Source organism: Arvicola amphibius, chromosome 8 (assembly GCF_903992535.2).
Source record: "Arvicola amphibius chromosome 8, mArvAmp1.2, whole genome shotgun sequence".
NCBI lineage: Eukaryota > Metazoa > Chordata > Mammalia > Rodentia > Cricetidae > Arvicola > Arvicola amphibius.
This window is the reverse complement of record NC_052054.1, coordinates 117,894,478-117,920,495: the sequence shown is the minus strand read 5'-3', so window position 1 is coordinate 117,920,495 and position 26,018 is coordinate 117,894,478. Positions and strand designations below refer to the sequence as shown.

Below are 26,018 nucleotides of genomic sequence, written 5' to 3'. Positions count from 1 at the left end.
ACATATTCACAAACATACCACACACTCTCACAAGTTCACACTCACATACAAGCACATCCACCAACACGCTTATACATGATCGTATGCACATGCATGCACACAGGCTTTTACAAACACTCTTGCACACTCACATGTACATGCATTTGTACCCTTGTACATTCACCCACACTCACACACCGTAAGAGGATAATCTAGCAGTGGTGGCTACAGGTCAACAGACCTTGACTCTATCAACAAGGATAAGTGACGACTGGGGCTTTGTCCATTTCCTCCCCAGAAGACCATCTTTCTTTCATTTTAATCTATTGTTCATTGTATTGCTTTCTCTTGTCTAGTCATTGGCTACAAAGTATGACTTACTCATTTAGAGGATCAAACGAGTTGTTTTTGTAAATAACTTTCTTTTCCATTGCCACCCTCTCTCAGAGTTTCTGTATTCTGATTCCGTTCATTAGGTGACTATCCCATAAGGTAAGTCAGTCTTAACGGAGATGCCAGAGTGCAGAGATGGGGCAGCAACCCTTCCTCAAGCAGCCTTCCTCTCAGGGTTCCCAGTTTTAGAGAATCTGACCATAAGAGGTCATTGGGAGGTACACATGGAGGGAGGACTTGGGAGAGGTTAGCGCAGCGGCAGCCTGGGAAAGCTGCAGGCTCGAGGGTAACATGTCTATCCTCTCACTAGCTGCTGTCCATCCTCAGAGATGGCAGTTCTCAAAAGGGTCCTTGTAGGAACAATGTTCTGCTTGTGGTGTGGGTTTAATGCAAGACCCAGAAACATCACTGCTGCTGTCCATACGCAGGTCTCTGATGGCCACTCCAGGGAAACATCTGACAATCTTTGATGAAAAGTTTTAGTCCACTAACTTACACCTCCTTTGGAAAATGCACCAATTCTTTGGGATGGAGGTAAGCTGTCCTAGGTCATTCTAGATTCTATTAAGTGGACGGTATTAATGGGCACAGATACTAGATAAAGACATTTGTACAGCATTGACTATTAATTCTAGGCCTAGTCAAATTGCCACCAGTTCTTCAGCTACTACTCTGTGACTGACCTCCACTCTAAGCAAGCAGGGTCTGGTCTGAGATGTTCTGAACCTGGCTTTAGAGGCTGTCTGCCTCTGAGCCATTTCAGCACGGTCCGTCTAACGTCTATGTTCCTTCTTCTGCTACTAGCACCCTGTTCTTCCTTTGGGGAACACTCTTCCCCACTTCATTCAAGTAGTTCAAATGTGCTTAACTCTACATCCTGGTGGTCATGTGACTCAAATCTAGCCTAGGATCCAACCACTGTTTACTTCTGAGGTAGTTTTAAGACACACCAGGTTAATGGAATACAACCCCAAGCTCTGCTATTCTCATGTGGAAGAAGGGCTCTTCTTACACAGTTTCTGAATTTTGAAATGTAAATTTGGGGTTATTAACACTTATTCTATTACCTCATGCCCTGAACCTGCCTATGAGCAATTACAGCAAAAAGCCAAGGGGAGTAACATGTGGGAGAGAGAAGAGTTGGTCACGTAAAATATAGGATGTGGTATGAGACATACATATCTATACCTTTTTTTTAAAAAAAAAAAGAAAAAGTTTCACTGAAATTGAAATGTACCTAGGCACCTGGCAATCTGAGCAGCAGGCAGGTAGCCTGGCTCTTTGACTGTCTGCCTCTGTCTATACCCCTGAACTTCCCAGCTGCATAGATCACAGCCTTCCTGTCTAGGCATTAATCAGGTCGAGATGAGTTTCTCTCGGCTTGAGGAAAACAAAATTTCCTCAGTCATGTGGAAGTTCTACCCTCTTCAAGAGCAGGGAGTGCTCTCTTTACAAATAATGTAATCCAGGAAAAGGTAGAAGGCTAGAAAGGTAGAAAGGCATTTAATGAGAGTAATGCATTTTACAGAGGGGAGTAGGAGAAGCCAGGGACAGGGGGACATGGCTTACGATACAAACTCTGGGAGACACAGGCTGTGCGAAGAGGGTGGGAGGGTCCGGGGGTTGGGGGATGGGGAGAGGTGGGGGGCGGGGAAGCAAGTGTGTTCACTTCAGTGCTTCCATGCATCCAGCTCATATACCTGCTCACATCCCCCTCTGTGGATTTCCTCACCGTCTGCTCCCCTGCCCTGACTTCTGAGCTATTTACAGAGAACAAGCACAGATTCAAATCTCTAACACAAACTCCAAGTGATAGAGAGAAGCCAAAGTATTCTTACAGTTTGAGGGAGCAGAGGCCAGGAAGGGAGGTGAGGGAGGAGAGAGATTCCTTTCCAAACAGCCTCTCTGGGTTGTCAGCCCCCCTGGGGAAAGGACACTGAAGGTGATCTGGGTAGGACAGCAAAGAGAAAAGGGTGTCCCTGGCACCTGGGAGTGAGCAACCTGATCCTAGGGCCCCAGAGAGGGAGGACAAAGCTCTTTAGGGGTGGGAGGGTAAGGAGTCTTGTAGATCCCAGTTTCTTCACTCTGCCCTGTCTCCAGGAGCCAGCCAGTCACAAAGTGCGGAAGCTGGCCAGGACAAAGGACAGGAGTATTGCAAACTGAGGAGTTCCTAAGGGTCCAGTTGGGTGGAGCCATTGAAGATCCCTTTCCTGACTCAGATTTCTGAAATATCCTCATGAGAGTTTTTATTAAACATCTCTTGTGTGCTGGGATGAGGGTTTAGGTGGACCTTTAAATTTCCTTGGCAGTTGCTCTCCCGACTTACTTTGCTAAGTGCTTTGGAAATTTAAATCAGAGCTAGTTTCATCCTTATTTGGGGAACAAGAGACTGGACTGTGGGTTTCCTGAAGTGACACCGGACGCGGATGTAGAGAAAGAAAGCACCGGAAGCCATCACTAATCTCCAAATCTACAAGTCTTCCTACAAACCAGCCAGCCCCTATGGGGCAAGATTGTCCAAGCCTCTCTGGCTATTCCCCTGATTAAACTATAACTACAACAGAATCGAGTTGTTGCTGCTGTCAAAACCTGAACGTTGTCATGGTGAGGATGATACTGAACAGCTGGTAAAGAGGATGCTTGAGGCTCTTCAAGTTCAGGACTTATCACATGTAGTAATCATTTTCAGCATCCCTTTTCTATTTTATCTATTTATATTTATTATTATTTTATTTATTTATCTTTACTTATTCCTTTCAGCAGATTTTAAAGCACTCTGTCACTCCAGTCTTTTGTACACACAAACACATTTGACGTTTCACATTTTTTTTACAGTTTTTATATTCATATATAATTTTCCACTGAAAATTATAAGATTTCTAAGATTCCTTCTTAAATTAAATGTATTTTGACTGTTATATTAAACACAAAAGATGCTCACGATAATAACTCACTATGTGATTTTAGATACATGTAAACATTGCATAATCTGCCTAACCCATCCTTTGTCATGTCTTTATGGGAAAACCCTACAATGCTTCCTTGGGACTTTCTGAGGTGTGCAGTGTGCGCTAGCACCCCACCTGTGTGAGTGTCTGGTAGCATACTGGACCTTCTTCCTCTCTTTTGCCTGTCACTTAGCTCTCATTGGAAAGCCCCAAAGGCAGAATAGCCTGTTACTTTTTAATTTTTATCCCCAAATTAAATTAGATCCATGGTTATCCACACAACCAAGTTCCCTACCTCAGTAACTCCCACCAAGAGCCCCTCCCTAGTTTCACACAAGTGCTCAGGGAAATGTGTTTGTGATGTAACATGTTGTTACTTTAAAGTAAGGTATAATAGAAAATGTAGCATGTTGGATCCCATGCCTGACAGAACAGGGAACTGCAAATGGCTAGATTACACATTAGCTGTGAATTCAGATACTTAAATGAAGACGTTAATAAATACAATAAAGGAAATGCTGAAGACAGCCAGGGCTACTATGGATACCAGAGAAGATTGGAGAAAGCTGAACTAGAACCAAAGCTGATATACCCAGAAGGACTTCCTGGAGGCAGTGGCATGTCTGTTCCTTGTTGTTTTTTGTATTTAATTGCGATAAAATCAAATAAAACCAGCCAGCGTAAGATCTTCACTTTGCCCGTGCACTGTCGCTGTTTGAAGAGGGGGCTTTAGATCCCACTCACAAGGCTCTGTAACTCAGCGGCTGTGGTAGCTACCTCCTATGCCCAGCCCCAGCAACCACCATCTGTCCTTACTATCTTCACTAATTTAAACACACAAATGATTCTGACTTCTTCATAGGCACATACCGTACACGTGCGGCTCTTTGCTGTCTTTTCAAGCCAGTTGTACCATCTTGCTGGCTTAATTAACTACCGAGCAGTATAAAAACCTCTGACATGTTTATTCTACAAAGCCCCCGAAGGTTGTATTTTTGCCCCCTGAAGACGAATTAACTAACAAGAACACGCTGCACATCAGTTTTCCCAGATGTTCATAATAAAGGAGATGCTTGTGGAAAGTATGAGAAGACCTTCTCTTCATGGTTACCAAATAGTTGTTTCCTCTCCTCCTGGCCTCTTAAGGGATCCTGTTCCTCGCCCTCCCATCCCTTCCTGCCGACCTAGTCACACGATCTTTGTCTCTTCCCTGGCAAAATCAATTTTCTGTAAAAGCTGTTCCTCGTCCCCATTAACGTGTAACCAAGGGCTGCGTGTTGACTGGCTTCCTTCCCTGCCGAGTTTTCTCCAGTGGGTTGCCAGGGAACAAAGCCTTCCCCTTCAGAAGATAATTTCTAAAGGTTGAGATTTCTGGAAGAAAAAAAAATCACAGATTGCGTTTTAGCAAAGACAATTTCAAGGGTTCTGACACTAAGTCCGTCGATACAGTGACACCCCCACCAAATTTTTAAAAAAGAAATTATGTGGGGGAAGACACCACCACCAATCACACAGAGCAGGTTATTTACCTATGGAGCAATTCCAGGTCACAGCGAACAAGCCTGAGGGATAGGGTCCTTGCTGGCGGCAGAACGTTGTCTGAGGTGCAAATTTGTGTCTCGCACAGTCTGGCAACGGACTCGTAGCAGAATGAACACCTGAGGATACAAAGTAAAGAAGATCAGCACACTGCTGTGTACTGGGCAAGCTCAGTGCGGCAGAACGACGATGAAGATCTGAAGGCAGGCAGCCCTAGCTTTCTGGAGCTATTGGCTTTCGGGGTGGGGAGGGGCTCGGCTTTTAGAATGCAAGGTTGATTTTTTTTGCCATGTGGCTAGTGTGACCTAGCCCCTCCAAGTCTTCTGAGTTGTCACACTAAGCATGGTGGCGGGGGAAGAAGAAGGACCATGCTTTATAAGAACATACAGAGTAACTAAAGGCTTAGTGAATTCACAGGCTAGCCTGTGTCCTGGCTGCTGCTAAGGTGGCTTCCCTTCTATATGCGGTCAACATTATCTCTCTGCTCCAGAGCAGAACCAGAAGGCTCGGGAGGGTGGTGACATTCACTATGACCCAGACTTGTCACCTTGCAGTCATCCATCTCGAATGGGAATAACTGATATACAAGGAGACTTGGGCCACAACTAATCTGTGGTCTTAGGTGAGCTGTGAGCACCAGAAGAATAAAGGCACCGGAGATCACCATCAAACAAGCTCCGTATCTACCTTGTCTGCCTCTGTCTCGCCTCTGCCAGATCTCACACAGATCTGGCGCGGGGCAGTCAGTACAGAAAAGAGTAAAGAATTTCTTTCATCCGCGATGCCACCTCTACCACTCAGGACCTAATGCTAGACATGCTATGCCTCTCAGAACTCATCAGCCAGCCTTTGGAAACCCTTCTAAAGTTTATGGTGGCCATGTGATTCAACCCGCCCCCTTCCATCTTTCTTTTCCTCACACCAACTTCTAAATATGGAGAGAGATAAGTTCTCCCTCCTCCAGAAGGTGACTTGATCCAATCCCCTCAGAGTGTGTCCAGTAAAGAGTTGATGCGAGATTGGGTCAGTGTCAGTAGAACCAGCACACAGAGCTGGAGGTCAGGGCCGGGAACAGCCTCTGCCTCTAGCCCTCAACCTGTTTACCTTGCTATTAGATGAGTTCATTTAGGGTGGCAAATAGAGAAGCCACATGCAAATAATAATTTAAACATAATTGACACGATACAGAAAACAAAACGGCAGTCATTGTTTGAATGCGTATTATCCACTGGTCCGGTGTGCTACATGGCTGATGCAGAGATCTCTCTGATAAGCACTGCTATTTGTCCCACACTATTGACTTAGGGTGCTTGCCCTGACTCCTGACATAACGCTCTTTAGCTTTTGTTCTGGATTCCCTCTGTTAAAATGTCTTTGGGGGAATTGGCAAAAACAAACAGAATACAGTGTCCTCACACAGGTTCTCACACAGATATCCACACTCCAGGAAACTCACTCGCCAACGTGGAGTGGAGTAAGGGACGCCATGACAAAGGTGGGTGGCACTGTTGAGTAAGAACAAGCAGGGATCTCACCTACGGGGCATTGTACTCTGCCAGTCCCTGTGCCTCTAGGCTCACTTCCTTTCAAACACCATGCCATTTATAAAATGTGTCACCTGGACTGAGCCCCACAGCAGCTCGGTATTTCCCAAGCAAGCTGAAACAGTGGGTGTTTAATTACTGTTTTTATTACTTCCTATATGTCAGCACTTTGAGAGGCGCTCTTAAATGCATTAGCTCACTCAGCTCATTAGCATAAATGCGCACAGTAGCGCCCCCTCTCTACTGATGTGACTACTGAACCCAGCAGAGTCCAGACCTTGCAAAGGCTGGATTCATGTTGAAGCCATGGTGTGAAAGGCAATGGATTCTTTGTCAGCTCTGTGTTTTGGTTAGCCACGAACCTGTTTATCCTGAGCATCCCCATGGTGCTGAGGGAAGAATCCGTGTGACTGTGGCTCCCCAAGAACATTGCTCAACATTTCGATGGTTCTCTTAACAAGGCTGATGTCACTCCTCTGGGTAGTGTTTTGAGGTATGGAAAAGGGCTGGACCACATATTATGTTAGGTATCTGTTATTTCACTGTGTACAGCCTAGGCATAAAGAAATGCCAGGGACCATTGAATAAAATGATAGCATGTATTGAATTTACCCATCTTTATAATACTTTATAATGTCTAAACATGCCTATGTGTATCCACTCATTTCATTCTCATCACCATTAGAAATTATTCTTAATGAGTGTTATCAAGATTCAATAAGAAGATGGACCAGCACTTGGCACAAGGCCCGATGTGTATTATACGACCCCAGATTATCTATTGCCTGCTATATCTTAATTCTTTGCAGTTGGTGGACAATGTGATCCGTTTCTTTCCACATGTTCAAAGATTTTTCAAGGGATGGAGAATCCTGGCTTTTTTTGAGGTTTTTATTTTATTTTTATTTGTATGTATGTATCTGTGTGTGCACTTTTCAGTGTGTGCTAGGGCACACAGAGTCCAGAAGAGATTTGAGCCCCTGAAACTAGAGTCTCTGGCAGCTGTGCTGCCTGGGACAGGTGCTAAGAAGCAAACCCTCCTGTTCTGGAATTGCGGCACTAGACATTAACCACTGAGCATCTCTCCACCCTTGAGTTCTGGGTTTTCATGATAATTTTACCCCTTCAATTTGGTGATTTCATATTTATTATTTATTTGTTTGTTTGTTTGTTTTGATTGCTTGTTTTTTGGTAAAAAGTCAAGGATATTCTTTTGCACTAAAATTGCCTTGTTTTGCCATAGGCTGTCTGCTATGATGATAGGGTGGTAGATCTTTCTCTTATACTGAAACTTAGGGTGGGACAATATTCACAGCAGCACATGTGAGACAGGGACAATCGGATTCCTCACAGCTCATGGCTGCCTTTGGGACATCCAGTGAGCAGTTGTGGAGAGTGGTGTGAGGTGCGGACATTGGGTCTGCTGGAAGCAGCATTGCCCCAGCAAGCCAGGAAACAGGAGCCAGGGTATTCATCTCCATCCACTGAGTTCACTGAAGAAAATTTGGCTTTCCACCCTCTGTGTGACCTCCAAAGGCTTCAAAATGGCCTGCATCTGTCCTCCTGATGGGAGCCACAAAAGCTTCACTACATGAATTTTAGGAACTTATTGAGGAGATGTAGACCTAAGATACTTGTTTCCAGTCAGTTTAAGTATTTGGCTAGTCTCAAAGTTCAGAAAATTACTCTTAACAGTTAACCCAAAAAGGAAATCAAAAATAGCCTGCAGTATGGACTTGGGAATCATTTCTTGGTGATCATCTGAACTTTGGTTGCTGACCAGAGACTGTTTCCATCATGGGCATGACCAAGCTCCGGAGCTCCAGCCTATGGGGGCATCAGAAGGCATTTCCTCAGGGCCCTTCCTTAGTACTCTTCCTGGGGCTACAGGATGAACTCAGCTGCAAAGCGGGTCATTTGTGCCCAGGAAGAAGATGACCATCATAAAAGGGTGTTTGAGCCCAGGCCAACATAAATGTCTGGTAGGGTTATTTCCAAGATGAGACTGGCTTTGCACTAAAAAAGCAACAACTTTTTTTGTGGTGTGAATGTTTCCTTCAGGGAAACCCTGAGGCAAGAACACAAGCTTAACTGTTTCTATAGAAACCGGAAATGTGACGAGGACCCACAAAATGCATAGCATACTCCAGGGACCAGCAGCTCTGAAAGGAGAAACACAAGAAAAGTTCTCCCCTAAACACACACACACTGTATGTGTGTTTGTGCATACATGTTCATGTCATATATAAATACACCATCCACAATGGCCAAGTAAATATTCATATAAAAACAAATACTAGTTTAAAATCTGGGGAAGAGGGGCAGAGAAGCCCATTGTGGGAAAAGAACCTAAAGGAGAGGGTAGCTGTTATTGTGACACACTGCCAATCACCCATCATGCCAAGGGGGCATGCCCAATGGAGTAGGTAGAAGTGGGATTGAATTATATCTCCCCATATTTCATATGCTGATAATTTCACCCTAGTGCTTCAAAATATTACCTCATTTGAAAACAGTGCTTACAGAGAGAACTGGGTTCAATGAGGTCATCGGGATAGTTCTTACTCTCTAATCTGCCAGGTAAACTCATAAGGGGTGGATTTGTATGTAGATAGGATATGCAAAGAGGGACGAAAGGCAAAAACAGATCATAAAACTCTGGGCCATCTACAAGGTAAAGATAACATCCATGGTCGATTCTCCTATCATGGCCCTGGGAAGGAACTATCCTGCTACCAATTCAATGTCTCCATTCTGAATCTATGAGAAAACAGATTCCTGTCCCTGCTGCCAAGTTGAAGTTGTTATGGAAACAATGGGGTTAGAAAAGGCAGCACCTTCCTAGCCTCCTCCTGGAGAGGCTCCTCCTCAGGCTCCTGAGAATTTACAACAGGCCTCCTTCTGTATTCTGGCCCCAGAAATGCAAATTGGCAATATGGAAGTGGTATCTGGTCTAAGAGTTCAGGCCCCTGCGAGCACACTGAACAGTACTGAAGAATACATTTTCAAGATAGCTCCTGATGAATCAATCCCCCAGCATGAGTTTCTCTTATCTAGGAACGTAGTGAACAGTGCACAGCCCTGCAAGTTTTGTGGGTTTTATCCTTCACTATGGGTCTACCCTGTGTTCATCTGCATAAATAATATAATATAAACAATAAAATTTTTATATTATATAATATTTGTAATATATAATATTAGATAATATTCCCATGATAGAATGTTATCTCCTGATCAGCTATACACTTCCAACAAAGGCAGCTTAGAAATGTTCTGACCAACCCTCTCGTGACATCAAGGAGAACAGAAGAGTTGGAAACCCCTTTGTTGACAGATAAGCATGGCCTGTGTCCTAACTCCAAAGCTGGGTTTTGGGGTAGCATACCAGACTGCTTTCTTTCCAGAGAGAAATGGTTCTCATGGGCTGGTTGTTTAGTTTTGATTGCTAAGACTAGGTCTCACCTGTGGAGCTCACACTGGCCTCAAACTCATGACAACCCTCTTGCCTGAATTTGTGCCTGCTCTCTGTTAAATTTCTCCTTGGTGCTTGGGACTGAACTCGGGGCTTTGCATAAGCCATGGACCACCGAGTTATAGCTCCAGCCCTGGAAACGCTTTCTAGCATGAGAAATGAAATAGCATTCCCTTTGCTCTGCAGAGTTCTTCATGGAATGAGCTTTGAGTCACCCAGCTTCTGTGTACAATCTGTGTAGGTGGCTTGCCAGTTCCAATTCAACACTTACAAGCATAGGAAACTTCCTCCTTTCTTTAAGACGGCTCTAAGGGTTACGAATCCCTTGATACAAACCCAGAAAAGCATGCCAGGCTGTCGAGGGTAAGAACTTTTTCCCTTTGTATTTTAAGTTACTTAGTGTATGTTGCTACCCAGGGCCCTTAGTCCTCCAAAGGCCCCTTGATGAATACAATGATGCCATTGGTTCAGATGGCACCTCTTTTCTGATGGGAATCATAGTAATCCACAGCTTCTTTCTGGGTAGTGGGGCTTGGTTTCCAATTCAGAGAACACAGCAGTTGTCTGGTCTTTTGGTAGAAAAGCTCAAAGAGAGTGATGGGGCAGTGTTTTCTGTTGAAAAGAATCGGTAGTACTTCTGCATTGAAGAACTGCTACCTCTCTCTGTGTCTCTGTGTCTCTGTGTCTCTGTGTCTCTGTCTCTCTCTCTCTCTCTCTCTCTCTCTCTCTCTCTCTCTCTGTGTGTGTGTGTGTGTGTGTGTGTGTGTGTGTGTGTGTGTGTGTGTGAAGTAAGATGGCCTGCTTGGGGTTTCCACATGCTGGAAGATACCCCTGTTCCTTACCACTCTTTAATGAATAACTATTGATGGGATGTTCATGCATAGATGGTCCTAAATCCTGTAAGGGAAACCTAAAGAAGATCAAAGCTTTGCAAGCTTGCCCTGGGCCACTGAACTTCTTTGGGCACCGTGGGCACAAGAAGACCAAAGTTAAAAGGACAGTTCAGTTCCAAGGGATGCGTATTCTTTTTTTTATTATTATTTAAAAATTTCCATCTCCTCTCCTCTTCCTCCCCCTTCCCGCCCCTCCCCTCCCCCCATACCCTCCCTCCCTCCCTTTTCAGGCCGAGGAGCCATCGGGGTTCCCTACTCTATGTTAAGACCAAGGTCCTCCCAACTCCCCCCTGGTCCAGGAAGGTGATCAACCAAGCTGAGAAGGCTCCCACAGAGCCCGTCCATGCAGAATAGTCAAAGATCAGCGCCTTTGTTCTTGGCTTCTCCATCAGCCTCCACCGTCGGCCACATTCAGAGAGTCAGGTTTGGTCTCATGTTCCATCAGTGCCAATCCAACTGGAGTTGGTGATCTCCTGTTAGTTCTGTCCCACCATCTCCATGGGTGAACGCACCCCTCACGGTCCTGACTTTCTTTCTCAAGTTCTCTCTCCTTCTGCTCCTCATCAGGACCTTGGGAGCTCAGTCTGGTGCTCCAATGTGGGGCTCTGTCATTTTCTTCATCTATCGCCAGGTGGAGGTTCTTCTTATTATCTTCTCAAGGATCCCAGATTATAGGCTCGATGTCATTTAATTATGGCTAGAAACCGATTATGAGTGAGTACATCCCATGTTCATCTTTTTGGGTCTGGGTTACCTCACTCAGAATAGTGTTTTCTATTTCCATCCATTTGCATGCAAAATTCAAGATGTTATTGTTTTTTACCGCTGAGTAGTATTCTAGCATATATATATTCCACAGTTTCTTCATCCATTCTTCCACTGAAGGGCATCTAGGTTGTTTCCAGGATCTGGCTATTACAAATAATGCTGCTATGAACATAGATGAGCAAATGCTTTTGTAGTATGATTGGGCATCTCTTGGGTAGATACCCAATAGTGGAATTGCTGGGTCCTGGGGTAGGTTGATCCTGAATTTCGTGAGAAACTGCCACACTGCTTTCCAAAGTGGTTGTACAAGTGTGCATTCCCACCAGCAATGGATGAGTGTACCCCTTACCCCACAGCCTCTCCAGCAAAGGTTATTATTGGTGTTTTGGATTTTAGCCAATCGAAGTCCACACTGCCACCCACCAACCCTTTCCCAGTCAAAGGACATTCTCAGGAGATGAGTTAGAAATGACTGGGTCAGAAACAATATTATTCTTCTCTGGGCAGAGCTGGTTTAGATTCTAATAGTAAAGGACTGCTCCTCTTGCCTATGAACCAATGATTCTAACACAGCAGTGGTCCATTCCTTTAGTCCTCCAAGTTCTGAGAAACAAGCAGCAACCACCATCCTAGAAGCGAGAAAGCCAATGTTTTGTCAGAGCCAAGTAACTGGCCCACACTTACTAGCTGGTAAATGTGAAGTCAGGGCTAGACTCTAAATGGAATGATACCAGAATTGTCAGTCTTGGCAGTATATCTGTGCCATAGAAATAACACATGTATCTACACAATCCATGAAACCTTATGAGCACATTCATAAAATCACAGGGAAGAAATTGAATTTTATGTCTTTATTTCTCTCTCCACCTCTGTATACATTTTAATATCAACATTGAAATCAAAACATATATTGATATATATGATCTATGGCAATACACCACTCTCATTCTATAGGGATTTGCTTTATGGAAGTTTTCTGTATAGCTGCTGCTTTTATTGGTTAATGAATAAAGATGTTCCAACCAAAAGCTTAGCAGAGTAAATCCAAAAGGGAAATCAGAACATATATATATATATATATATATATATATATATATAGAGAGAGAGAGAGAGAGAGAGAGAGAGAGAGAGATAGGCAGAGTCAGAGTCAGAGAGACACCATATAGCTATTAAAGGAGAAAGACACCAGATGCCAGTCAGAATCTTACTGGTAGGTCACAGCCTCATGGGGATACACAGATTAAAAGAAATGGGTTAATTTAAGATATAAGAGTTAGCTAGAAATATGCCTAAGCTATTGACCAAACGGTGTTGTAATTAATATAGTTTCAGTGTGATTGATTATTTGTTCCCCGGGTGGCTGGGAAATGAACAAGAAATTTCAATTTCCTGCTACAATGGACAAAGGGTCCTTTTTACTGCGATAGACTGAGGGAAGTCACTATTTTCCAGTTAGAACTTAGAGGAAGACAGAGGACTGATGGGATGCCTCAATACCTCAGATGTTGTCAAGGCTGATGCCAAGGAACTAGTTCCAACAATTGTCCTTGACTTGACTGCTGTGTCGTGTGAACCTGTATGCAGACAAACACACAAGGAGTGTGTGAAGGCCAAAACTAACATCACTACTAAATACTGAGGCAAACTTCAGGTCTTCACAGTCTTAGCAAAACCATCTGGGGCCAACTTTGTCACATAGAACGTATCGTTTTCCTCAGCATAGTTTATTCTTAAATGAACAAATACTTTACAACATTTAAAAAAAATCCCTCCCCATGAGTCCACCACCGAACTAGCACTTATTTGATATTTCCACCAGTAATTATAAAATAACAAATGTACACGACTTAAAAGCACCATTAGAAAGAAAAAGAGAAAATAAAGGGTTTCTCCTGCCCCTATCTCACTTTCAAATCCAATTCAGGCAGATGGCTGCTTTTAATACCCCTCTCTCTCTCTCTCTCTCTCTCTCTCTCTCTCTATCTATCTCTCTCTCTCTATCTATCTCTATCTCCTCCCTCCCTCTCTCTCTTTCTTCTTTAAGAGGTTCACACACATTACACTAAGCATCTTCTGTCTTCCCTTAGTTGGTGTATACCATGGTAAACTAATCTGCTGTAGTAAACTAGATTGACTCAATGGTTTAGTTGCAGTAAACTAGATTCATTTATGGTTTACTTGCAGTAAACTAGATTGACTCAATGGTTTAGTTGCAGTAAACTAGATTGACTCAATGGTTTAGTTGCAGTAAACTAGAATGACTCAATGGTTTAGTTGCAGTAAACTAGATTGACTCAATGGTTTAGTTGCCGATGGAAACGTGAGAGATGTGGCTACCAACACCAGCCCTGTGTTCTGGGCTTTCATTGTGCTAATCACATTACACTTAGGTTTCCATCGAATTCAAAGGCTGCCCAAGGATTCTGCAGGATTCCTTAGATTCTTTCCATTTGCCTACCCAACCCCAGTACACATTACACTTCATGGAAAGCAGCCCCCGTGCCCTTGCTTCTGGCTCTCCACTGGAGTCAGTCCCATGACAACAGAAGAGGTGGGGAAGGAGAACTGGGGAGGGATTTGGTTTCTGGAATTCCCACTGGTGTCCTCTACTCCTGAGACAGAAAGTCAGAGCTTCCAGCAGGTTGTCTTTTTCACACAGCAGTCTTAGGCTTGGTAGATAAGTATCCCTTCGTCCCCTTCATTCCCAGAAATTAATCCCCCACTTTTGCTAGCCCAGGAACAGACAGTCTCTATCATAGTTTTCCTCCTATTGCTGTGATAAACTGCCATGACCAAAAACAACTTGGGGGGGGGGAGTGTGTTTCACCTTCTAGCTTATATTCTATTATGAAGGGAAGTCAGGGCAGACACGCAAGGCAGGAACTTAAAGGCAGGAACTGAAGCAGAGGCCATGGGAGAAAGTAGCTTACTACCTTGCATGTTTGTGCCTTGCTCAGCTTGCTCCCGATTTCTTTTATTTTTGGTGGTGACCCTAGTCTTTCATGCCTGAGCCAGCTCTCCTGCCTTCTTTATGTCTTATACACCCTAGGGATGCAATGAGCTGCCCCTCCACATTAACCACTAATTAAGAAAATGCTCCATAGGCTTTCCTACTACTGGCCCATCTGATGAAGACGTTTTCCTAATTGATGTTCCCTTTGCCCAGCTGTCCCAGGTTTGTGCTAGCTGACAAAATACACACACACACACACACACACACACACACACACACACACACACACTAGCAAACACAGCTTTCCTACCCTCGTTAAACTTTTGCAAACAGTCCTGTGTCTTCAGTGCTCTTCAAACCACTCAATTTGAGGTTTGATTTGTTTCCTTCTAGGATTCTGACTCATGAATATAAACCGTGATCCCATGATACTAGCGACAAAATAAATCAAAAGAGGCAAAAAGTTACCCACCTATGAATGGTACATCAGCCCCTGGAGGACCTGGCTTGACCCTTGAATTCACACCCTGGATGCACTCTCAACCTTGCACTCTCGCCTCTCCTCAGAGTCACCCATCAGAGGGAATCACCTATGTGACTTCCATACTTGGAGACCCACAGAACACACAGTGTTCCTATGAATACTCTTATAGATCTATCATGGTAAATATACGGGCATATTAGCAGTGCCAAGCCCACGTATATACATATACATACATGTACATAAATATAAAACATAATTTGCAAAGATATTATCAAATTGGTCCCTTTGCTAATCAAACTGAATAAACTCATATAGTATGCTCCAGTAAGTCTATCCTAAACAGAAATAAATATTTAGACTTGTAGATATGGAGGCAGATATGGACATGAATATACGAAGAAACACTGACACATTCACGATGGGGTATCCTGCTTTGTCCTGGCTGCAAAAACCTTGCATTGTCATTCCTCTTCGGCCTCCTCCAGCACAGTCTCCATTCACAACACACTTAGCTCATTCTACAGGCTCAGGCCACCTCCACAGCTGCTGTTGTTCTTGAAAACCATCCCATAGTCCTGCCATCTGCAATATTCTGGGGTCTGCACAGTCTGTACCTTCAGTGGTGGCCTCCTAGTCTTTCTTCAGGGACTCCAACCCTACCATATGTTGCCAAGTCTCAGCTCCTCTCCACGACTTCTACTGTCCAGTGGCCTCCAGCGCAGTGAAGCTATTCTTTCACCTGTGGTGCCTCCTTTCCTCTCATGATGTCATGTTTTAGAATATTTGTTCAACTCTGCAAAGATGCGTTGCATTTTCTAACTATGTAAAGATGTGTTGCACTTGTTTCATTATGTAAAGTGTGTTGTTTTACCTTGCCTGCCTAAGGAACCTGATTGGTCAAATTAAAAGCTGAACAGTAATCGTGAAGGAGGGTGTAGAGATAGAACTCAGGCAAGGAGATTAAGTAGGAGGAGGAATTTAGACTCAAGGAAGAAAGAAAAGGAGATGCCAAGGACCAGACAGATAGACATGGAGGACACAGGAAAGTAGGACATTGTATTGATATTTCATTTGCATTTTAATAAATAAAGCTTGCCTGAAGATCAGAGAGTAAAACAGCCACACTGACCAATTTATACAGACCAGGCAGAGGTGGCAAACAACTTTAATCCCAGTAGCCACACTAGTTTGCCATAGTAAATTGAGCTATAAAGGTGCTCACCTCCAATCCCAGCACTAGAGCAATATTAGATGGCAGAAGACAGGTTTCACTCTCATCTGCCCTGGCTTAGCTTCCTCTCCTGCCCTGCTCATCTGCTCATAGCTTCCTGTGGCACCCACAGCTTGCTGCCACCCTGCACAGCACCCACATGACTTCCCACAGCAGGATATACAAAATGAACAATAAAAAGCCCCAAGGCAAGATAAAAATGAATAGATGCAGGTTAAAAGAGCTAGTGGGACAAGCCGAAGCCAAAGCCAAGTATTCAAAATTTACAATACGTCTCCATGCCTTTATTTGGGAGCTGGTGGACAGTGCAAAGAAAATGCCAGCTACAATGCCTGACCACAGTTTCTTCTCCTGACCCCTTCGATCCAAGGGTCTCCACTGCAAAGGAAGCTGCTCCACTTTCAGTAATGGCCTCTCTTGACATCCCACAATGTCAAACTTCACTGTCCTCCATGACTCCTTTAATTACGCAGCTCCCATGTATCCAAAAAACAGTAACATGTAGAGACTCTTGCATATCACCAAGTTCACCTGTTAGCATGAGATGCAGCCTTAGCCCCCACTGATCAAGGCTTCTATGCACTGACTCTGAGAAAATACTCCCAACAGACTTCATCTCAATGATGCTGGGTTTTTCTCATCAAAAACGATTTCTCAGACCCGGGTGACCCCATAGATTTTTCTCAGTAAAACAAAGTTTCACTTCCATATATTCTTAATGCAAAACATAATATGAATGGCCCTGGTGGAGTCTTTTCTTCCCTGTGAACTTTGCCAGCCAAGCCTCCACAGTCTGCGCTGTTCTCAGTATTATCATCCATGTTCCCACTATGGATGATTAATCTGTGAACACTCCATGGCTTTTCTAGCCTAAAGTTCCAAACACCAGCATGAATCTTCCTCCAAACAACATGGCCAGGTCTTCATGGCAATAGTCCACTCTTTGGTACCGATTTTGATCTTAGTTTGCTTCCTGTGGCCATGATAAGTGTATTGGGGAGGAAAAGGTTTATTTCACTTACAGATTGTAGTGCACGATGAAGGAAATCACGCAGTAAGTCATGTCGGAAACCTATGAGCAGGAAGTAGAGACCATTGCTTACTGACTTGCTCAGTCAAGGTTTCCACAGCCTGCTTTCTTATACAGTTCAGAATCAGCTGCCCTGGGATAGCACTGCCCATAGTGGGCTGGACTCTCTCACATCAATGACTAATCACTGACATGTTCCACATGCTTACAGGCCATTCTGATGGAGGTCTTTTCTCAACTGAGACTCTTTCTTTACAGATGATCCTTGCTTGTGTCAAATTGAAGAAAAAAATCCAGTACAACCTTGTTACCCACACTAAGTCTTTATAAACAGTCCTACTCCTTCAACGCTGTTCAAATCATTCAACTTGAGTGTGTGATTTATTTTCCCCTAGGACTCTGACTCATAGATATCAACTATGATCCTCATGATACCAGTGACAAAAGAGGGGCAAGAAGTTACCTGCCTGTGCAGGGCAATTAGCCCATGGAGGACCTGGGCTTGAACCTTGAATTTACTTCCTGGATGCACTCTGAACCCTGCACTCACTCTTCTCTGCCAAGTCAACACTTTAGAAATGTTGTTTCCATGAAACTTCAGAAGCCCACAGAATTTTTCTCATACACAGCTTTTCTGTGATATCCTTATATATTCCTATCTTGGTAACTGCATGGGCACAGATTTTAGCAGTGCCAAGTCCATGAAAAAAATTTATATAAAATATATACATATATTTTATGTGTGTGCATATATATATAAACTTATAATTTGAAGAGCTGTTATTACATTGGTCTCTTTGACAATCATATAGTGTAATACATTAAGTCTATCCTAAATGGATGTAGATTTAGATTTGTAGATATAGATACAGATAGAGACATGTATATACAAAGAAATGCTGTCACATTCACGAAGGGAGTGTCCTGCTTTGCTTCCTAGTGCTGTGTTAAAGACCATAAACCAAAACAACTTGAGGCAGAAATGATTTATTTGACTTACACGTCCCAATCACAATCTAGCATTGAGGGAAGTTGGGGCAGGAACTCAAGCAGAAGCAGAGGCAGGAGCCATGGTTAGAAGCTGCTTACTGGCTTGCTCTCATTGGTGTGCTCAGTTTGCTCTTTTGTACAACCCAGGACCATCTGCTTAAGGATGACACCACCCACAGTGCACTGGGCCCTTCCACATCAATCTTTAATAAAGGAAATGCCCCCAGAGACTTGCCAATGGGCCAATCTGATGGAGACATTGTCTCAGTTTTGGTTCTCTGTGCCCAGAAGACTCTAGAGTGACAAAAAGCCTAGCAGTGTAAGGGAGTTCACTGCCACTCTGGGAGAGGTATTTGATTGTTGCTTCTTTTCAGGGCAGAGGGAAAAACCTGGCAGTGAGTGGAAGTCCATCACTGGAGAATCACTGGTGAAACTTTACTGGATGGACAAGAGGGGTTCTGCACAGAAGTTTGAAGCAATGGTGCACTTGAAAAATAATGTTGGAAATATACTGCCAAATTTAAAAAATAAAATACACACTATAATGCCATTTTTGGAAAATAAAAAAGAATCCTTATAAAACAATAACCCACTTTTTACACGAATCCATGTAAAATATTACAGATGGTACCTGTGAAAGGTGATTGCCTATGAGCATGGAACGCGGTGACTAAAACATTAATGTGGGGGCCAGCACAGAGAAAGGAAACGTCTAGACAGATGGGATGACTTACATTGCTGCTTACAATTCAAGTACTCGCCACTATCTATAAAATTTCTGTCAATCAATATTAGCAAACTTAGAAAGAATTTTCCTAAACTGATGGCTACAATCAGACTTAAGTTCCCCTAGTCTTAATCAGTTTATCTTTCTCCATCATTGTTCTATAGTGTGTCTTCTTCTGTAACTCAGGTGAGTTTGCACTGATAGAAAGATCTCTTGTTCCTCAGGGTCTTATTGGCTGTAGCAGCATAGTCTGTTAACATAATGTTTTCAACTACCCGAAAGCACAGGAGCCCACACAAGCCAGAATGAAAATAAATGTAGGTTCCATGTTACCATCAAGCCCTTCCTCCTATTTGGAAGTCTCCAGTGTCCCAGGGACCCCATGATCTCTCCAGGGCAGGAGTCCATCTGGGCTCCCCTGATACCCCTGCTGCATGCCCAACTCATTTCAAACTCTGCTTCAACCCCTCTTACACGTAATACATCAAAAGATGTATTCTTCCTTCACTGAGCAACTCCGTGCTGTGGAGCTGTCTCCAGGAGCCCTTTTTGTTTAACCAGGCTTTTTTTCCCTCTTCTTTCTGAACCTCCCTCCACACCCTCCTTTTTTCTTTTCTTGGAAGAAGTTGATCTTTTGCCAAAAATAAATGAAACTCTGGCTCCAAGTTCAACTCAGAATTTACTAGCTGATAAATTGAAAATGTAGAGTGGGCTGGGAGAAAGTGTAGAGAGGGAGGGAGGCTTTCATTTGGGGCAAGTACAAACTTGGACTGGGAAGCTCTTCAAATGCCCCATCTGTGCTGAGTCACATGGAGGAGGAGGTCAGGGGCTGAGGCTGGCTCCCTGCCAGCCTCACGCTCTGTCAAGGTTGATGAAGAGCCTGCAATGGAATGATGGCAGGATTATACTTTCAGTGTTTTAAAGATAAGGTTAGACGCCACGTGCCTGACACAGAATGAGCAAATAACCTAGATCTCCGTGTTCATCAGACTAGCGCCCGAACATAAGTGTTTCTGGGAGCTGACTTCCACTTTGTCCTTATCCTGACTTTACCCGCTCCGACCCTGCTTACCATTCTCCTGTTCTCCTGCAACTGAGTCTTTCCAGATGCCTCCTGTTAAAAGGGAGTGAAGTGGAGCCTTGGGGGAAAACATCAAAGACAATAAACCTTGCTAAGACTATGGGATGATGGTGACATTAATTCATATTTGAAGCAGTTTTGGGAGATGAGTGATGTTATGTCCATTTGCACAAGGAAGGAAGATGAAGCGCTGTGACTTCAGCAGCTTCTCCCAGCTGACCAAGCTCGAAAACACAGGGCCGAGATACGAATCTAAGAAGTCTACTCTATTCCCCCAGTCCTGGCAGTGTCTGCTGCCTCTCAATCACCTCTATATCACTATACCTCGGAGAATAAGTACACCTTCATGTCACTGATATTTCTTCTACAGCAAGGAAAGCCAGCAAGTGTAGTTCCCTGTGACCCTTTGGTCCCCCTCCCACCGTCTCCTTGTTTGAATCATGGTTCTTAGATAATTTTGACATTCAGATCTCTGTTTTGTTTTGTTCTGCTTTCTTACCACATTTTATTATGAACAATTTAAACACAGAGCAATGAGCCTACATGTGCTCATTGTGAGATCCATCAGCTAAGATTGGTTCGATCACATCTACCCATTTCTCAACTCCCTTCTTCATCTACCAAACCCATCTTGCCTTCCACATATCAAAGTAAGTCAGACAAGCCGGGCGGCGGTGGCGCACGCCTTTAATCCCAGCACTCGGGAAGCAGAGGCAGGCGGATCTCTGTGAGTTCGAGACCAGCCTGGTCTACAAGAGCTAGTTCCAGGACAGGCTCCAAAGCTACAGAGAAACCCTGTCTCGAAAAACAAAAAAAAAACAAAAAAACAAAAAAAAAAGTAAGTCAGACACATTAACATAGGATGTAACCCAACACTTCCGTTCCCCTCTGTTAGGTCACACAAAGTAAGCATCATGCCTACCAACTACAGAGGGCTTGCAGCCAAGTGCAGTGCCAAGCACTTTCTGGGTGCCATGTAACTTGATCCTGAGGGAAATCTTATGTGATCCCTGCAGTTACCACCTTCATCTTGCAGACAAGAGACTGCATTACAAAGGACACAGGCTGAGTTAATATTTGCTTGCTAACTATTCCAATGGCCTTTGCATGCACAAATTCTTTTCATCCATTATCTCTTCTGATACCTCCTAGGAACAGTACTGATGGAGGAGAGTCATCTGTCTATATGTTATTTTCATTGGTTAATAAAGAAACTGCCTTGGCCCTTTAATAGGACAGAATATTAGGTAGGTGGAGGAGACAGAACAGAATGCTGGGAAGAAGGAAAGTGAGTCAGTCACCATGTTTCTCCGACCCAAGATGGATGTAGGCTAGAATCTTTCCCGGTAAGCCACCACCTCGTGGTGCTACACAGATTATTAGAAATGGGTTAATCAAGATGTGAAAGTTAGCCAGTAAGAGGCTAGAGCTAATGGGCCAGGCAGAATACAATTTGTGTGTTGTTATTTCTGGTATAAAGCTAGCCATGCGGGAGCCATGTGGGAAGGCAGCCTGCCTGCTGCTCCTTCTACAATTGGTGGGCTGTGTCCTGCCACCAGGCTGTCACTTGGCTAGTTGTTTGGGACCTACAGAACCCCAAACTCACACAGAAGTGCTTCTTCACTCCTTGATGTTAAGTTACAGCCCTCACAAGGCACTCAGGGCAGTGAAGTCCTGGGGTGTATCATATTATAACAAAAGGCACAATGTAGGATGAGCAGGAAAAGGGACCACTTGTGTCCCAATCACCCCAACATAGGCTATGGCACATGCACAGTTAGTTGCTGTCTACCATCTCATTGTATCCCTATAGCAACACATCTGAGAGCCATTTGCCAGTATCCTCAGTGTTTCAGATGAGGAAACAGACTACAGAAGCTTAACGCTGAATTCAAGGTCACATTACCCACAGAGAGAAAGAATGGCTGGTTTTAAATCTGGCATCATTAGTGGGGTTGGGAGAGCAAGGGCAGACACAGCATTTCAGTTTTTGTTTGTTGTGTTTTGTTTTCCTGGTCTGGTGATGTATTAACTGGTGTGCCAGGGTTAGTGAGTAAAGACATCCAAGGAGCCTTTGAGATTAGCCAAGCCTAACATTGGAAGAGCTTGGCCACTTGTTATATGAACTTTGCTCCAGAGAGTGTTTTGATACAGTTCTGTGGTTCTGAGCCCAGGCCCAGGCTGACACTGTGAGTCTAAAGTGCAATCTCTCTGTGCTTCAGTTTTCCTGGCTTGCAGAACAGAGAGGACTGTACTTATACACGAAATAGTTGTTAGGACTAAATGATATTTTACAGCTAAAACCTTTAACTGGCACGGTACTTAGCAACTGTCGATGAAAAACATCTTAACCTATCATTTATGTAATGGGACTTGGGTACATTGATATATTCAGATGACTTCAGGTGAAATGGATTTATTCTGAATACATGGTTTTCAAGATGTCCAGAAAGTCCCCAGCTACGTGGGGGAGCATCCCAGATCTTGAAAAGTATACTTTACCTTTAGACTGCTGCGTCCAGGACACATGGCTAGCCTGGGGTTTGGGAGCTTCACTGTGGAAAATAAATTCTTTGTGCCACCCCCTCATTTTCTACTTTTTTTCTTCACTTTGTAAATAAGAGATAAGCATACATTACATTCCTCCAAACTGGGTCTATTACCTATTTAATTTGTTTATTCATTTCCTTTTACCCCAGTTCCTGTATTCTATTCCTCTACTCCTCAATCTCATAGGTAATCACTCCCACTGGGCTTAATTCATATTTATCATTTGATTTGTATGTGTTTTTTAAAATCCTTCGTTTTCTAATACATGTATTTTCAGTTGAAAAAGGTATTTTATGTATCTTTATACTTCTTCATTCTTACTTTTCTAGAACAGGATCTCACTAAATAATCTTGGTTGGCCTGAACTCATTCTGTAGGCTAGGCTAGCCTCACATTCCTAGAGATCCATCCACCTGTTTCCGCTTCCTGGTGCTTAAGTTAAAGGTATGTACCTACCACCATGCTTGTCTCTTGCTTCTTAATTCTTCTCTAGCATTGTTTATAAATGTGTCTATGTTATTGAATGTTTATCCAGGTCCCGTCTTCCCTCGCTTGCACAGCTCATATATTCATGATGCGACCTATCTAATTTGCATTGGCAGATTTCCATATTACCCTCAAGTTGCTATCACTACAAACACCACGAAGAGCATACCCCAGCACGTGGACTTTGCTGAGATGTTCTTGGGATGGATCCCTATGTGGGATCCATGTTAATTTGTCTAAGTAGTGTCAGATGGCTCACTAGCAAACCTGTTCATGGCAACCCTCCGGGTAGCATCCTATAACTCCCGACTCCACGTCGCAATTGTAGCCTGCTGCTGTTGTTGCTGCTTCCAGACTTCGTGGGATCACAATTTAGTCATTTTGCCAGCATAGCCACTCCAGATCTTCCTGTGGCTCCTTCTGGTTGGGCTTCTCACCTAGGCTTTTCTGGTGTCTGCTTGTCCCCATCATTCATTTTGGTCTTTTTCCACTTTCTAAGGATTTTCTCAGAACTTGTGGCTTCTGTTGCTTTCTGAACAAGAATATCCATGGACTACTTTCTCTTTCTATTTTATCTGCAAATGTTGTGACCATCTCCATTTGTGATTATCTAGAGAACTTCAAGGAGGCAGAGTTCTTGCCTCTTAGATAGTCTTTGGTGACGATATCTATACATAGACAGAAAGATGTCTCCTGTCTTTCAGGGTACAGAGGGTCTTATGGTATTGATCAAACTGTCCAAGGGGAACAACTATTTGCTAAGGACTCTTGCCATGAAAGGCATTCGGAGTGTCACAGACTGTCCAGAGTACACATCCATTCAGTATCCTATTAAGTTAGCCAAAATTTGCCTGTCTTTATGGAAGGTGGCTGAAATTATTCAGCAGGAACAGTAATCCTGAGGATTCTTCCATTGTGGACATAGAAATAGCCGCTCATAGTTGTGTCTTTGGTCCTCTTTGCCTTGCCTTGCTGCTTTTTATCCACCAATGCACACATGTGGTAGAGGGAAATCCTCTCTTAATGCAAAGGATCTGCATTTCCCTTGCTGCATTATTCTCTCTTGGCTCCATTGTGGCCTGACAGAAGCTGCCTCTTGCTTTTCACTTTGAATGTAACTTTTCTAGAAGGGTTTCCACTGTCCTCCATTCTGGACCAGATTCCCCAGCAAAGTCTCCATTCTGTCGTCAGACACTCCACTTTATTGTAATTATTGTTTTCCCTCACAAGATATCAACAACCTCAGGTACAACTGCACCTGCCCTGTCACCTGTCTTGCTGAGTGACGGACAAGCTGTGCTTCTAGAGGGCCAAGTCTAAGTCGGTACAGTTATGAGGACTGAGGGGGAAAGCATAGCCTGCATCACCTACATCACAGAGTTTATATGAAAATAATTGTTTTCAAAATTATAAGGTCCTAAAAGCTACAATAAGAGAGTGAGCTGGATCTTTTGGATAGCATTGTACCTATTAAAAGAGGTTTCAAGGTTGAATAAGGATAAAACAGTTCTCAGATCCTAAGATAATTTCTTAAGTCTAAGACTGTCATCAACAGGATACTGGTAATGGAAGAGAGCCTGAAGATTGTTCTGTCTAGATACTTTGTTTGATTTGAAGTAGAACTTGACTATTAATTGGTATGAATTGTTCAAATTAAAAAACTAAATCCCAACAGTACTCAAAGAAAGTTCATGTCAGTGGATGGAGGGTAAGGGGTCTTAATACTTCTATGTAGATTTGTGGCCTCTTACTCAAAGAGTTGAAAATAGGGCTCACAAGGCTGATGACTCTGTGGTGATTCCCCTGTTTCAGTGCTCTGCAAGCCTTTTATTGTCTGGGCAAGATGGTAACCTTTCAGAAAAAGTTTATCAGATATGCTACAGATGAGGAGAGTAGCCAATCCAAACAATCAGATCCCCATGGAAGGCTCAGAAAAGTTGCTATGGCATGTGTTCTCAGCATTCTGGGAAAGCATCTGGCTAATGAAGTTGTTTTTGTGGACATCTTGACAGACAAACTCAAAGGAGACATGATGGATCTGTAGAACTGGAGCTTATTCTCCAGACTCCTAAATCTGAGGTGGATAAAGATTACTCTATGAGAATGAGCTAACCAGGGCTCATGGGAACCCACAGAGACTGAGCTAACAATCAGGGAGCCTGCATGGGTCTGACATAGGCCCTCTGTAGATATGTTATGGTTGCATAGCTTTGTCTTCCTGTGGGACTCCCAACAGTGGGAGTGGGGCCATCTCTGACTCTTTTGACTGTTTTTGGAACTCTTCTCTTCCTACTGGGGTGCCTTGTCCAGTCCTAATATGAGGAATAGATGGGGGTAGAGTGGGAGGGGAGGAGGGAGAGGAAACTACATTTGGGATGTCATATATGAAAGAAGAAGAAGAAGAACATTGCTTTGTGAGAGCTAATTCTGAGACTGTGATGCTGATTGCAGAAGCCCACCATCAGAAGGGGAACCTCGACTTGGTGCAGAGGAATGTCAGTGTGTTCAAGCTCATTTTTCTTCAGATCATCAAGTGCAGCTGTGGCCGCACCATCGCTGTGGCTTCTCACCCAGTAGAAATTCATACCTATGTCACCTGGCAACCAAATGGGTTACTTCTGCACCATGTGATTAGGTGTGTTTGCAGTTTGGCTTCTGCTTGCTCGGTTTTGCTATGTGATGATGGAGAAGGTTGGCATTCATCCCAGCAGCTGCCAGGGGTGGATTTTGGGAGAACATGGTTAACTCCAGCATGGCTGTGTGGAGTAGGGTGAACATGGAGTCTCTCCTCTCCTGGAGTTGAATCCAGAAATGGGAACAGACAATGATAGAACTAAAAGGGAGTGGAAAATAGGTGGTGCTGGAGAGTTGCCTTTGAAGTCATTAAGCTAAAAGGATACACCACTGGGCTATTGGGTTAAATGTGGCTGCCCTCATTGAATCCAGTTGA

General features: G+C 43.6%; 1 pseudogene; it reads left to right on the top strand.

Annotated features, from left to right (window-relative positions):
* Positions 1 to 491: 491 nt before the first annotated feature.
* On the top strand, positions 492 to 26,018 carry LOC119821972 (annotated as a pseudogene).